Below are 15,522 nucleotides of genomic sequence, written 5' to 3' on the forward strand. Positions count from 1 at the left end.
CCAGCCATAATTGATAATATTCTGTATTCCTCTCCATCACTTCTGTTGCTGAGAGTTCTAACCATCTTCAGCTGCAATGTGCATCACTTATAATCTCTCTCTAACCTTGTGTGACTGTGGAGCTTAAAGTTGGAAAGCATCTCCTCAGAGAGAAAGACTATTGGTGAACTATTTTCTTTTTTACTATTCACAATAAAATTACAACTTATAGACTGCAAATTGAATAGTATCATAATACATGTTATTTTTTTCAAAAATTGATATACCATAACTTAGTGGGTTTGTATTTGTGTGTGTAGGATGTGCTTAGTATTAGATGTGTTTTACTGCAAATCTCTGTTACAGATCATTAGCTGAAACTTATGTTCATCCATAAAAAAATTAGGTCCCACAAAGGTGAATTTTACTCAAAACATTTTCTCCTCCTTCTAAATTAAAATAATCAAAAGATAATAATAACCAAGACATAGACTAATTCTGAATAGAATTTTATCACACCCTATTTTACAGAGAAGGGAAGAGATACACAGGGAGTTTACATAACTTGTCAAATGTCACTTGGCTAAATCAGTGGGTTAAATAGGGATATGAACCCAGCTGGCTTCATTCTTAACCACTCCAGATTATTACTTCTCAAAGTCTTGGGAATTAGTTCAGCCACAAGATTCTAAGCAATAAGATTGGAAGTTAGAAGGCAAGGGAGCATCAGTTTTAAAATTCTGACTGAAAAGACTCTTAGCATCAAATTTTATACCCAGATAAACTATCAGATGTGATGATAAAATATTTCCAATATATTGGAGCTGAAAAACTAACTTATTACCACCTTATTTCAGGATGATATTAGAATATGTTTTTGAATAAAAAAATTAAAAAAGAGATCAAGAGGAAAATTTTACATCTAGCAAAAAGAATAACCAACATAATTGAGCATCAAAAGAAATATTCAGGTTTATACCTGGAGAGAAGACCTTCACAGAAAACAGTACAAATTAGAACAGAGGGCAAATCTGAGTATATGAAAAATAATGCTTATGGGCCTATGGCAGAGATTAGAATTCTTGAAAAAATATCTGTTACTTTATGGAAAACTAGGCAAATGAAAAATTGAGGAAATACCTCCAAAAAGAAGAGCAACAACAGCATCAGAAGGCTTATAGGAAAGGTGGAAGTAGAATAGTGAACAATATTTGGATAGTCATAAAAATGTGAACTATTGATTTTACTAAAAGCTGTGATATAACTATGTTAGGAAGCTGGGAGTAGATGAATCTGGGATGGTAGTGGGTGTAGAAAAGCTAATCCTCCTCTCCAATCATAGGTTATAAGTATATAATGTGTAAAACTTAGATAGATATATATACACACATATGAGACACATGAAATATATATATATATATATATGTCTGTCTGTCTGTGTGTGTGTGTGTGTGTGTATCCATTCTCTTAGATGAGTGAGATCCAATTTGATCTTCCTATTTGTGGTTTCATTGACATTCCTTCCTTTTGCTAGGTGCATATATATATATATATACGTATATATAATATATATACATATATTATACTATATATACATATATATACATATATGTATACATATATATGTGTATATATATTATATATGTATGTATACATACACATATATGTATACATATGTGTATATATAATATATACATATATGTATACATATATGTGTATACATATTATATATACACATATATGTATACATATATGTATACATATATATTATATATACATGCACATACACACATATACATATATATAACATAGATATAATATATACGTAAGTCTAGCAAAATCAACATACTATTTAGATATATGGAAGCTAAATTCACATGAAATAACCAGAAAAATTAAGAAGAGTTATCTGTGGAATAAAATGCCCGAGGAATGGGATGGGGTGGAACAGCGTACTCTTTCACTTTAAGACTTTTAGAAGTATTTGACTTTAAAAATCATTTACAGTTGTTACTGACATAACATTAAAATTATTTAGAAATTAAAAATTAAAAAAACATTTTTACTATGTCTTTCCCTATTTATCAAGGAGGAGTTCGGAGCAGGAACAGAACTTAGGGGAAAAGAGAGAGCTGTTGTTTCCTTTGAGCACAAAAGTAGCCCTTGAATATCTTTGCATGAGGTATTAGGGCAGGAGCGGACAGACGCGGGCAGGAATGTGACCTATGGATTTGAAACATTAGTTCTCAGTCCTCAGATCATGAGCCATGAAGAGAAGGTCACCAAAGGTTGTAACTATTGTTTTTTTCTTTGTTGCCTGCTTCCATCAGTGCAAGCCCAGGTCCTGGCTCATTCTGCTCTACCCCTGCTGTGGAAATGGGGAGGACTGCCTGCCTTTCTGTCCATCCCACCCTGGCTCCCCTCACCCAAAGTGGTGGGGGTGGGGGGCTGCTGGTCGGGCTGGACTGTGAGCACTGACAGGGCCCATTAATCATGCATGTGACAGGCACGCTATCTCTTTCATCTCTCCTGGGCTTGATTATTTAGGGCAGCCGTGGTGTCCTCTCACTCTCTCTCTCTCACCATATGCAAATATTTACTCCACTGATTTGTGTGCCACATCCTTTGGTTTCCTTCCTGATCATGAAGCTGATCATAGGAGGAAGATCTAAGGTTTAGGTGTGGGCTTTGGGGTGGGTGGATGCCAGACTTAGCCCAATTTGGACATTAGCTCAAGCCAAGATATGCCAAGCCAGCCATTTCAGAGAGCCCTGTTTTGAGGCTTGGGTCTTCACCTAGCTTACAATAAAATGCTACTTATTTGTTAATTGTCTGCTGATCTTTTCACAGGGATCACTTGGGAATCCTATTGGGGTCTGGGAAGGTAGATGGTTTGCAGGGCAAGATTCTGGTATTCCTGGGTCCTGGCTTCTCATCACCATTTAAAAAAAGAGAACCACTTTCACATTTACCTTCACTTCTAATAGACACCATGAAGAATAAATAATCATACTTACTTCATGGAAAGACTTTTTTATGTACAAATGTAAAGACCCAAGAACACATTGTTTGTAGTCTTGTTTTCGCACAAATCCTCATACAACAGACCTTGATTATTCATGAGAGACTTAGGGATATTCATAAAGTCCTCTCCAATCTGCTCTAGAAGTCTAGATTGCCTATTGGAATTTCCATTCTTTCATGTGCTTTTGTAATAATAATTCTTATTATCATTTTATTTCTATTGAAGAATCAGAAACAAAAACATTCCACATTGTGTACGTATATCCAAATATCACATTGTACTCTGTAAATGTATATAGTTATGTTTTGTCGATCAAAAATAATATTAACAATACATTAAAAAATAATTTTAAAAGAAACAAAAGGTTGTGCAAACAAAAGCCAAAATAATAATATAAGTCTTACAGTAAGTAAAGAATTAATAAATATTGGGAAAAAAACAACATTCCGGTTATGGGCATTGATCTAGTAAGTGTAGCTCCCCCCACCAAGCAATTTCATTATAAAAATGAAGATCATATTCTCTCTACTCAAATTAGAGGATTTCTAATTTTATGCAACTGATTCATCACTTAAATTCAGCAGATGAAACTCTAGCCACAAGACTTATTTCATCTAGGCACTCACTAAATCACTGTAGAGTCAATGTATGGATTTGTGTAGGGGTTGAAGTATTCATCTTTATTTCCCTAATTGTCAGAAAATCAAATTTTGTCATTTAAACATTAATTTCCTCAGTCATTCCATCATGAGAAACTAGGAATCTGAAATTTGTCTCTCACTAACCTAACAGTTTTATTTGAAAAGTAGGTCCAACCCAAAGCCACCCCCCTTGAGAACAGACAACCTGAGGTGGGCTTGCTGGGAACGTTTCTAACTATAGACCCTGAATTTCTTGGCCATGGAATATATCTAAGTTGAGTGATTTTTCTCTTGGAAGCTCCTATCACTTATCCAGCTTCATGTTTTAAGCCTAAGCATTTTGCTGCAAGGAAGTCATTCAAATGTGTTGAAATATTAGTCTCCCACTGAAGAATTTTAAAACAACACGTTATTTCAACACTCTCTGCTTCAATAACCAGTTGTTTCCAGGCTCCCTGAGCCTCAACTCTTATCACAGCTAAATCTTTCTTCTGCATCTGAATATTTACCTTCCTGTCCATGTGGAAAGTAAAGACTGATTTCAGTCTGGCTGTGAGAGAAGCCAGGTTGATACTGGCATGGGAACATCTGTTAGATGGGTGAGCTCCAGCTCGGTTGTCCTATTTGTGGTTTTATTACTTTTGTCTCTTTCTTTCCTTGTACTGTTAATATTTTAGAAAAAAAGATTGACATTTATTAAAATGAAAATCTACATGGAAGTGCTAATTAAACTGAATGACATAAAAATCTCAACTGTCATCAAAAACATGTTCATCAAATGACACACAAATGATCACCAAGAGTCAGAATGTATTCTTCAAAACCTCTGGAATTGATTACTTTTGCTCATCGACTTCTTATAATAAGTGTCACTTTGTTTTGTGCTTTACCTTTATTTTAATAATGAAGTTAGCCGGGCGCGGTGGCTCACACCTGTAATCCCAGCACTTTGGGAGGCAGAGGTGGGTGGATCACGAGGTCAGGAGATCGAGACCATCCCGGCTAACATGGTGAAACCCCGTCTCTACTAAAAATACAAAAAATTAGCTGGGCGTGGTGGCAGGTGCCTGTAGTCCCGGCTACTCAGGAGGCTGAGGCAGGAGAATGGCGTGAACCCGGGAGGCGGAGCTTGCAGTGAGCCAAGATTGCACCACTGCACTCCAGCCTGGGCGACAGAGCAAGGCTCCGTCTCAAAAAAAAAAAAAGAATAATGAAGTTAAGTAAGTTAAACATATATTAATTAAGCATGGAAAATGTCACTCATGTTAAAAAGGCACTCAAAAATCAGTTACTATTCCAGACACTGTGGAAGTGATACAAATAGATGAATGGTAATGCCTCTCCTACTAGGTCTACCAGGGAAAACTGGCATGTACATTACTAATTCATGAAAGATCGTAATAAATAATATAAAATACGTAAAGTGCTATGCAAATATGGAGGGCGAAGGGATGGCTTCAACAATTTCTAATATATGTGTGAAAAGGATAATAAAGTATTACATAAAAATTACCCCATAAAATCTTCACACATTTCCCCAACTTGTTCTTACAAAGACCATCCATTTCTGACTCGTTTTAAGCCCATCGCTACCCTCTGTCACAATTCACACTCCACAAAAGCTCTACAAATTATTGCCTGCACATTGAACTTGGTTTCATATGCCTTCTGTCCCCAGCTGCCTGCACCCTGGCGAAGACTGCCTTGCAACACCGTCATGAAGGGCGTCGCCTGTGTGGTTAGCAGAGTGTAGGTTAGGCCAGGAAGTCTTGTGTGAAAGAGTAGCTGTTGGTGGTTTGGCTTAGAGAGCAGGCGTCTTGCCAAGGATGGCTTTGCTGCTAGCTTTAGAAATGATGGATGGTGGCCACAAAGCTGTTTCTTCCTCAGGACTCACAAAAAGTTTATGAAAAATGACACGATTGTACACAGATGATCTTGGCGAGCCACTCCAAGCTTACACACAGAGCCTATACTCTCTCTTGGTCAGAGGATGTTTAATACGGGTGGTATTGCCTGGGGATTTTGAAGCCTACATGCACTTGTAATTGGCTATAAAGGGCGTCCCTGAGCAGAACAGTCAGAGATATTAAAAGTTCTCCACACACAAGCCACATACACTACACCTTCTTATACACCACATATATACACCATACACAAGTCATATACACCACACTTTCCACTGTATACCACGGATGTGGCCTCGGTATTTGTTTACTCACTGTTTTGTATTTTACAATCCTTGCTCACCCTTGGGGTCAACATGAGGAAAGACAATAATTTGAGTTAAATTCCCAGAATACCTTTGACACTTCGTTTGCTTATTTCTTTAACGCTAACCCTCTGTAAGAGTGGAGTAATATCTTACCACATGACCATGAAAGTTTTGTGTAATAAAAGGAAGTAAACCAAGAGGAATAAGATCAGATGCAGAACAAAATTTCCACGACATTTTACTCTGTTCATACAATCAAAAAAAAAAAAAAGAGAGAGAGACACGTAGCTGACTTTGCATTAAGAATTTAAAAAAGCAGGGCACTTAGGATAAGAAGGTACATTCGTGACCTCTTGGACCAATGTCGGTCCAGTGCATTGACACTTCTGGAACAGCATCTGGACATCAGGCATTTAACCAGATCATTGGGATTTAAAGACATGTAAGACGTGGTTACTGAATCCAAGGAGCTCACTGATCGAGAGAGGACACAGGCCAGCAGTCTCTCACAGTGCCCTGTGGTAAGGGCTGAGACAGCCACCATACCCAGTTGCGCTGGGGACACAGAAGCAGCTCTCGGGGCAGACCCATAGGGAAGATGGAATAGGCTAAGGGAAGAGAAAATATCTGAGATGGGTATTTAAGGATGAGTACAACAGTCTCCTCAATCTATACGTGGGAAAAATAGTGAGGCCTGGAACGATGTAGAAACATTACCTGCAGGCCCAAAGATAACAAGCCAGTGTCAGTGTCCCTCTCTGACTTGGAAGAAGAAGGAGGGAAGAATCAGAGGGTAAAGAGCTGGGCAGCTGGACCGGTCTGTGAATATCTGAGGCAGCCAGACACGCTGCATCGTGGGAGGGAAGAGTTCAATGCTTTCTGACAACATCAGCGGACATCCCAGGAATTCAAGAGAAACGGGGATGCCACCAGGTGGCAGAGGGGTGTGTGAGGATGCTTCCAGATCAGCTCTGCAGGAGAATATACATTTATTTTACTCCTTTTATTTGTAAGAAAATGTATTGAATTGTTAAGCATATTTTGTCCTGGTTTTAGCTGTTAAAAAATTCCAGTCAGTAAAATAACATCTGAGGATGCACAGAATGAGAGGGGCATTCGGGATCTTTCCTTCCATGGAGCCCCTCTCCTGGCTCGCCACCCCGTGAACCTCACTCAGTTCAGGCTGCTATTCACAGACAGCCCGCAGTCCCCGCCCCTATGTGAGAGCCTGGGGTGGGAGATAAGACCCCTGCACAAATACATGAAATAAAAGGGCTACAGCAAATGGGTCATTTAAAGTATCAGGAATTGGGCTGGGCACGGTGGCTCACTCCTGTAATCCCAGCACTTTGGGAGGCCGAGGCAGGTGGATCACTCGAGGTCAGGAGCTCCCAGCCTGGCCAACATGGCAAAACCCCCTCTCTACTAAAAATACAAAAAAATTAGCCAGGTGTGGTGGCCTGCACCTGTGATTCCAGCTACTCGGGGGGCTGAGGCAAAAGAATCGCTTTAACACAAGAGATGGAGGCTGCAGTGAGCCAAGATCGTGCCACTGCACCCCAGCGTGGACGACAGAGCAAGACTCCATCCCAAAAAGGAAGGAAGGAAGGAAGGAAGGAAGGAAGGAAGGAAGGAAGGAAGGAAGGAAGGAAGGAAGGAAAGGGGACTGGAATTTTCCCCCTGGAAATGCTTTCCTCTCATGGTGTCTATTGGCTTCCTTCTCTCGTTAGTCTTAGTTCATTCCTGGCTGTTCTTTGTTCCTGACTTCTCTTCTTTTGCGTGCAGCCGAGCCATTCTTTGGAGTTCCACGCTTGACTTTTCCTCTCCCTGCAGGTCCCCCAGCTTCACTGGCAATGCTTACTGGAGCCTTCCAGAACTCATTCCCACACCCAGGGCCCCTCAGCTCGAGGTGTGCCGTCTGCACCCTGGAGGCTGCTCAAACTTATTACACCTGAGAACACACTCGGTAGCTTCATGCTATTTCTTCTGACAAATGACGTTGCTGTCACACCTGGGCCAGAAATCTGGATGCCAGCCCTGCCTTCACCCCATCCTAACCCTGCATATGCCCTGGCCAGCATCAGGCTGTTGATTCTGCATTCGTATCTTCTCTGTGTCACAGACCAGAGTCATTGGCTGCAAGGAACTTAAACTTTCTCAAGGCAGATGAGGTAAGGGAGCTTGTTGTGAAACCATGGCAGACAATTCCATGGGCACCCAAGGGAATGACAGACTCAGCAAGCCATAATGAGGGCTGTGTCTGGAACTGGCAATTCAAGAGCCAAGGATGTTCTCTCTATTACTCAAGAGCCCCAGAATCTCTTCTTTCTTTGCTCCCGATTCCTTTCTATTTCAAGAGAAATCATGTCCTCTCTGAAACTGTCTCTGAGTCCAGGGATCCACGGACATGGAGCAATGGACACGTGAGCACATGGCTCAGCCTGCTCCTGACTTGCCTCGGGGCCTATCAGGTTATACTCTCATCCTACTCCTGCATGTCTGCCTTGCCCACCACATCCTCCAAAGACTGTGAGCTCTGTGAGGGCTGTGATGGTGTCTCACTCATCTTTGTATTCCCCGGAAGTCATCACATTCCCTGGCACATAGTGACATGCAATAATGCTTGCTGACTGGACATCTGTCTCTACACAGACAGTGCACACATTTGCCATAACCTCAGTACAGACCAGGTCATCTCTGAATGACTGCGAGAGTCTCCAGTTCATCTCTGACTTCTACTACTTGCCCCCTGTTTGGACTGACCTGTTTCCCTTTGTCCGTGTGAGAATATCCTCTGCAGAATGGCTGGAGTGACTATTGTGAAACACAGGTCAGACAATGGCATGTCTCTGCGCAAAATCTTCCAGTGGCTTCTCATCTTGCACTGAAGCCAAATTCTTACAGGTGTGAAAAGCCCTGTAGGATCCGACCCTACACTGCCTCCTGCAACTCCTCCTAACACTGCCGAGTCACTGAGCTCCAGCCACAGCAGCCCCTCACTGTTCCCCATCACAGCCTTCTAGGACGCACTTGACCCACCCTTTGCCTGGAACTCTGGCCTCAGGCAGAGATCTTCACGCCTCCTCTTTCACATCCTCCAGGTCTCGGGTCACATATCAGCTTATCACAAAGGTCTGCGCCCCAAACCCTCTATGTAAGGAAATACCCCCATTGAGGTACCTCTATACCCCTTTTTTTGCTTTGATCTTTCATGTAGCATTTTCAAAATGAGCACCTATTATATCTTTTATACTAATGTTATGCTGTGTGTCTCACATCTCTTGAGTATCTATTCCTTAAAGTGACAGACTTTTAATTTGTTCACTGATATAGCTCAATACCTAAAATAGTGCTTGACACAGTAGATTCTGAAAAAAATGTTTTTTGAAATGAGTGCGTAAGTCAATGGAAAGATATTTATAATGCTGTTATTATTTGCTTTTCTCCAGTTTTAACCCATTCCGTGACTTTATCTTTCTGCTACTATAAATCTATTATTTGTTGCCAAATTGGCCACACATCCTCTGGTTTTAGTGTGTGGTGGTGGGGAGGGACAATCTTTGTTTTAATGTTTAAATTAAAGTGTAGTGCACTTCTATCCCAAGGAGAAGAAAAAGATCATATAGAGATGAATGGAAATTAGAGGTGTGAGTGGTATATTAGTCAGGGTTTCTCTAGAGGGACAGAATTAATAGGATAGATGTATAGAAAAAGGCAAGTTTATTAAGGAGTATTAATTCACACGATCACAAGGTGAGGTCCCACAATAGGCTGTCTGCAAGCTGTGGAACAAGGACACCAGTCAGAGTCTCAAAGCTGAACTTGGAGTTCGATGTTTGAGGGCAGGAAGCATCCAGCACGGGAGAAAGATGTAGGCTGGGAGGCTAAGCCAGTCTAATTTTTTCATAATCTTCTGCCTGCTTTATTCTAGCTGTGCTGGCAGCTGATTAGATGGTGCCCACCAAGATTGACAGTGGGTCTGCCTCTCCCAGTGCACTGACTCAAATGCTCATCTCCTATGGCAGCACCCTCACAGACACACCTAGAAACAGTAATTTGCACCCTTCAATCCAATCAAGTTGACATTCAATATTCACCAACACAAGTGGTCAGTCATGCTGTCTAAACTCTGTATATGTATGTGTGCATGCTCCCGTGTGCATACAGAAGTGTGTGTGTAGGAATGCACATGTGTGTATGTGTGTAGACACTTCTGTAGCACTGTCTCTGCATGTGCAGGTGCATATGCAATTATTCCCGTCACTCTCCATTGAGAGGGCCAAGAAGGAGAGAGCCTAGGAGCAATGAGGGTGCTTAGTGTTCAAATCTGTCTCTGTATGAAAAGGAAACAGGAATCCTCAGGGTGATGGCAGAGAAAGTAGGAACAAGATGTGTCAGGAATATCCTGTTGTGCCGGAAGTTAAGGAAGTGCTTAAAAACATAATGGGGGCATGTTGCAGAGACACAGGAGCCATCCCAGAAGGGCTCCCACTGGCCACATCGGAGACATTTGGAGCATCGTAATTATTAAATTCAATAATTAACAATAAACCTTTGAAAACCTGGGAATGTCTAAGTTCATACAGCTAATAAATAGATAAACAAAGGGTAGCAGGAGGACTCTTGATTGCAATAGAATGCTGGGTGCTGCCTAGTAAATATGGAGGGAAAGCTGAGGACAGAAAACCATCATGTGTGACCTTTACAATACAATAAAGACTGGGTCGGAAATGAACAGATAATGGGTGCTAGATTTGGGGGATGTTTTAAAGAAGAGCAAGACATCCTCAGGATTTTAAATATCTCCTTACAGATTGCTTATTGTTGCAAGGGGAAAAAAAGCAGTGATTCCACAGTGGTGAAATCAAGCACCTTAAGCAGGTGATCAAAATTACTATCATCAGTGAGGGACAGTTGATCTAATATGTCTCCAGGTGTAATACTTTGAAAAGTACTCAATAACGTCTATGAGGTATGTGGGGTGAAAATGCACAATCTGAACATGTTTACAAGAAAGTGTCAGGTAAACTCAAAATGGGGAACATTATACTTTTTTAAACAAGGTGAGCAGTATTATTCAAATCCTTTAAAAATGTATTATTCAAGTTGTTATTCAATGGCATTAAAAAACAAAGAACGATGTAGAGGTGTTCTAGAAAAAATAAGGATAAAAGGATATAAATGGCAAATAAACAACTGAGCCTAGCCCAGATTCTCTTCTAGAAAAGAAAAAGGGTTATTCAGGACATCATTGAGCCACATGTCGGACTTGGAATGTGGATGGCAGACTAAAGTTACTGCATCAATGTTAAATTAACCAATGTTGATAAATATATCATTCAAATATATTCACTAAATGAATATTCCTATTCATAGGAAATGCACACATAAGTACTTAAGGGTAAAGATTTAGGATGTATATAATTTACTCTCAAATGTTTAATGAAAAAAGCTATGGAGAGTGTTCAGTCATATAGAGCAGATGACAGCAAAATGAGTCAACTCTAACAAGATGGGAGTCTGAGCAAAAGGTATATGAGTTTTTCTGCACCATTTATTTATTTATTTATTTATTTATTTATTTATTTATTTGAGAGAGAGTCTTACTCTGTCGCCTAGGCTTGAGTGCAGTGGCGCGATCTTGGCTCACTGCAACCTCCGCCTCCTGGCTTAAAGCGATGCTCCTGCCTCAACCTCCTGAGTAGCTGGAATTACAGGCATGCTCTACCATGCCTGGATACTTTTTGTATTTTTAGTAGAGACGGGGTTTTGCCATGTTGGCTAGGCTAGTCCCACCCTGACCTCAGGTGATCTGCCTGCCTTGGCTTCCTGAAGTGCTGGGATTACAGCTGCACAAATCTTATTCTTCAATTTTCAGTAAGCTTGAAATCATTTCCAAATGTGTTTAATTTTTTTTATTTTTTTATTAATTTTTTTTGAGACAGAGTCTATCTCTATTGCCCAGGCTGGAGGGCAATGGCGTTATCTCAGCTCACTGCAAACCCCACCTCCTGGGTTCAAGCGATTCTCTTGCCTCAGCCTCTCGAGTAGCTGGGATTACAGGTATGAGCCACCACACCTGGCTAATTTTTGTATTTTCAGTAGAGATGGGGTTTCATCATGTTGGCCAGGCTGGTCTCGAACTCCTGGCCTCAAGAGATCCAACCACAACAGTCCCTGGAGTGTGATGTTCCCCTTCCCGTGTCCACCAGTTCTCATTGTTCAATTCCTACCTATGAGTGAGAACGTGCGGTGTTTGGGACAGCATTAGGAGATATACCTAATGCTAAATGACGAGTTAATGGATGCAGCCAACCAACATGGCACATGGATACATATGTAACAAACCTGCACATTGTGTACATGTACCCTAAAACCTAAAGTATAATAATGAAATAAAAAAAAAAACAAAAAACAAAAAAACAAAACAAAGAGATCCAACCACCTCAGCCTCCCAAAGTGCTGGGATTACAGGTGTGAGCCACCATGCCTGGCCTGTTTAATTTATTTTAAATGCACCACAACATATTAGGTAAAGATTATATGAGCCCCATATTAAGTCCTGGAATTTCTGAAGACCCCTGGAAAAGTCCATCTGCTCTACTGCCTGCCTCTACTATTAATGCTCCCTCTTGATGCCCGTGGCCGTCACCTCTCTGTGCCCCATGCAGTGTGGGATGCAAAGCACTAGCGATGCTGGTGGGTGTGCAAGACACTGCCATTTAAGTTTCAGAGATAGGAAGAGTGTGATATAATAGTACAACAAACAACTGAAAATTAATTATAAGATACCTCTGTTCTTCAATTTTCCCAGCCATCTGAGTCAATGGGGATAGTTCTCTCTCTAGGTCTGTTCTTAAGTGTTGGCCTCTCACCTTGGGGCCCTAGACCTTCTCTCATCTTCCAGCTCTTTCCAACTCATTATCCTCCTCCACACTTTCTCTAGGCCGTAATCACACTGAGCCATCCAGTGTCTCTTCCTCACCCATACACAACACCCAGGTCCCTAGAAGAGAAGCCTCAGCAGTGTTCTCTTATCAAAAGGACCCAAAGAAGAGAAAGGTGAGCAGAAATTACCAACATCCTGTCTGCTTTACCCCCAAAACTGTGCAAAGTGCTTTACAGACATGATTTTATTTAAATGTCACAAGTCCCCAAGACATAGATATTAATACTATTATGATTCCCATTTTCCAGGTAATGAAACTGCCATGTATCAGTGACTGGCTAAGGTTTTATACCTAAGCTCCTAATTTTCTCTAATTAAGCCTCGAATATAAGTTTCTACTGAGATGGCTGACTTTCACCTCCAGGGAAGACAAACACAACAAGAGTGTGAGATGTCTGCAAAGATAAATAAGCATAGCATAGGTGTGGCATACCTATTTTATTTTTATTTACTTATTTTAGAGACGGAGTCTTGCTTTGTCACCCTTGCTGGAGTGCAGTGGCGCGATCTCAGCTCACTGCAACCTCCGCCTCTCGGGTTCAAGCAATTCTCCTGCCTCAGCCTCCCAAATAGCTGGAACTACAGGCACATGCTGACACACCCAGCTAATTTTTGTATTTTTAGTAGAGACAGGGTCTCACTATGTTGGCCAGGCTTGTCTCAAACTCCTGACCTCGTAATCTGCCCGCTTCGGCCTCTCAAAGTGCTGGGAATACAGGCGTGAGCCACCACATCTGGCCTCCTTCCTATTTTACAAAATACTTTGCTATACTTTGATTAGCACCCCTGGGAAATCCCAACATAGAACTTTGCTGCCATCTAGTGCCCCTTCTGCACCATGATCCTCATTAAGATATCTGCAATTCAGTTCTGCCTGTGTAAAATCAATACCTGAAATTATCATAGAGGGGCATAGCGTATATTTCACTTGTATGTCACATCTTGGGGCAGAGGTTTTTCAAGCCCAAGCCACACTGAAATTTCTCCTGGAAATTAACCGGAAGTGCCAAGTGACTGTCACCAATCATGCTTTCATATTGGATCAATGTTTTTGTTAAGACGATTAGCCTACAAGACAGTTTACAACATTTGTTTACATACTCTAAATATTTAATCTGCATAAAATACCTGTGGATTAAATATAAGTATCTCCACTTTATAAATGAAAAAGAATGTGGCTCAAAGAATTTAACTTTCTCAAGTCCCCACAGTTAGTTAACAATAGGTCTGAAACTTCAATTTATTTCTTTTTAATTAAAGCCCAGACACCTTCCCTTCCCTTCTTTCCTGCCCCCACACCACTTTTCTTTCTCCTCCCTCCCTTTCTCCCGTGCTGGATGCTTCCTGCCCTCAAACATTGAACTAACTAACTTCCTTCCTTCCTTCCTTCCTTCCTTCCTTCCTTCCTTCCTTCTCCTCCTCCTTCTCTTCCTTCTTCTCCTCCCCCTCCCTCCCTCCTTCCTTCCCTCCCTGCCTTCCTTCCTTCCTTTCCTTCCTTCCTTCTCCTCCTCCTCTTTCTTCTCCTCCCCCCTCCCTCCCTCCCTCCCTTCCTTCCTTCCTCTCTCTCTCTTCCTCTCCTCTTCTTCTCCTCCCTCTCCTGATCCCCTTTTTTGCTCTTTCTCTTCCTGACTATCCCCAGGTATTTATTGTGCTCTGAGACTGACTTCATTAAGTGGCTCAAGTCACATGCAGTTCCTCTGCCCTCTTCAGGCATGTGGCATAGTCTGGCCAGTGAGATGTAAGCAGATGCCTGCTGTGGGGTTCTGAGAAAGCCTTTATTATCCGGATATTAGGAGCTGCCCTTTTCTCTTGCCCTCTTTCTCCTGGAGTAAGGGCATGTGGCTCAAAGCATAAAACGGGGAAAACAAAACAGAGGGACTTGAAAGACTTGGGTGCTGATGTAGTTGAGCCTGTGAACATCCACCCATTCACCTGGGAGTGCACATTGTAGAAGAAAGGCGTTTTTTTTCCATTTGCTTAAGCCACTGTAGTCAGAGTCTTTGGAACACTCATTGGGAGCATTCCTAACTGAAACCAAGCCGACAAGTCATAGCACTGGGCTAGGACCAAGTCAGCGCCTGGTGAAGCTTTCAGCTCCACCACCCTGCCCTGCAGAGGGCCCAGGTTGTAAGAGCCTGTCCCAATTCGGAAGGACATCCTTTCCCCAACCTTTCCCTTGTATAACTGCTTTATTTTAAATAGTTTTATATCAAGAATATTTCTCTCAAGAATATCAACTAGATTTGAAAGAGAATAAAAATTCAAGAGATAGAAACCATTAGAGGAAAAGAAACCACATTTTGCCTTAAATAAGAGTTGAGAATAACCTGCAGGGTCAAAGTGTGTTAGTTTTGTGAATCATTTTCGGGAACCCCCAGGCCACAGACATTCTACTCAGGCCAGAAAATTACAGCTTGACCCTGGCCCCGTTTCTTCCTTGCTACCCCTTTGTATTGATTCTTTCTTCTTTATCTGAGCATCCCTGATGCTCAGAACAGATACAAATAGCTGTGTGCAGCAAACCCATCCCACGTTTTCATCCCAGCTTCCCTGGAAGCTTTCACGCTGAAATAAAAACCAGGAGGAATGCATTGCAAAGAAGGCTCTGAGCAAATCACCTCTCTCGTCAGGCCATCTCCCTTTCTGTTGGGCCCGTCATGTCTCCGCCAGCTCAGTGACCTTGAACTGCTGCTGCCACCCTCCTCAGGCAAGGTGC

The sequence above is a fragment of the Nomascus leucogenys genome, chromosome 15, assembly GCF_006542625.1.
Source record: "Nomascus leucogenys isolate Asia chromosome 15, Asia_NLE_v1, whole genome shotgun sequence".
In the NCBI taxonomy this organism is placed as follows: Eukaryota; Metazoa; Chordata; class Mammalia; order Primates; family Hylobatidae; genus Nomascus; species Nomascus leucogenys.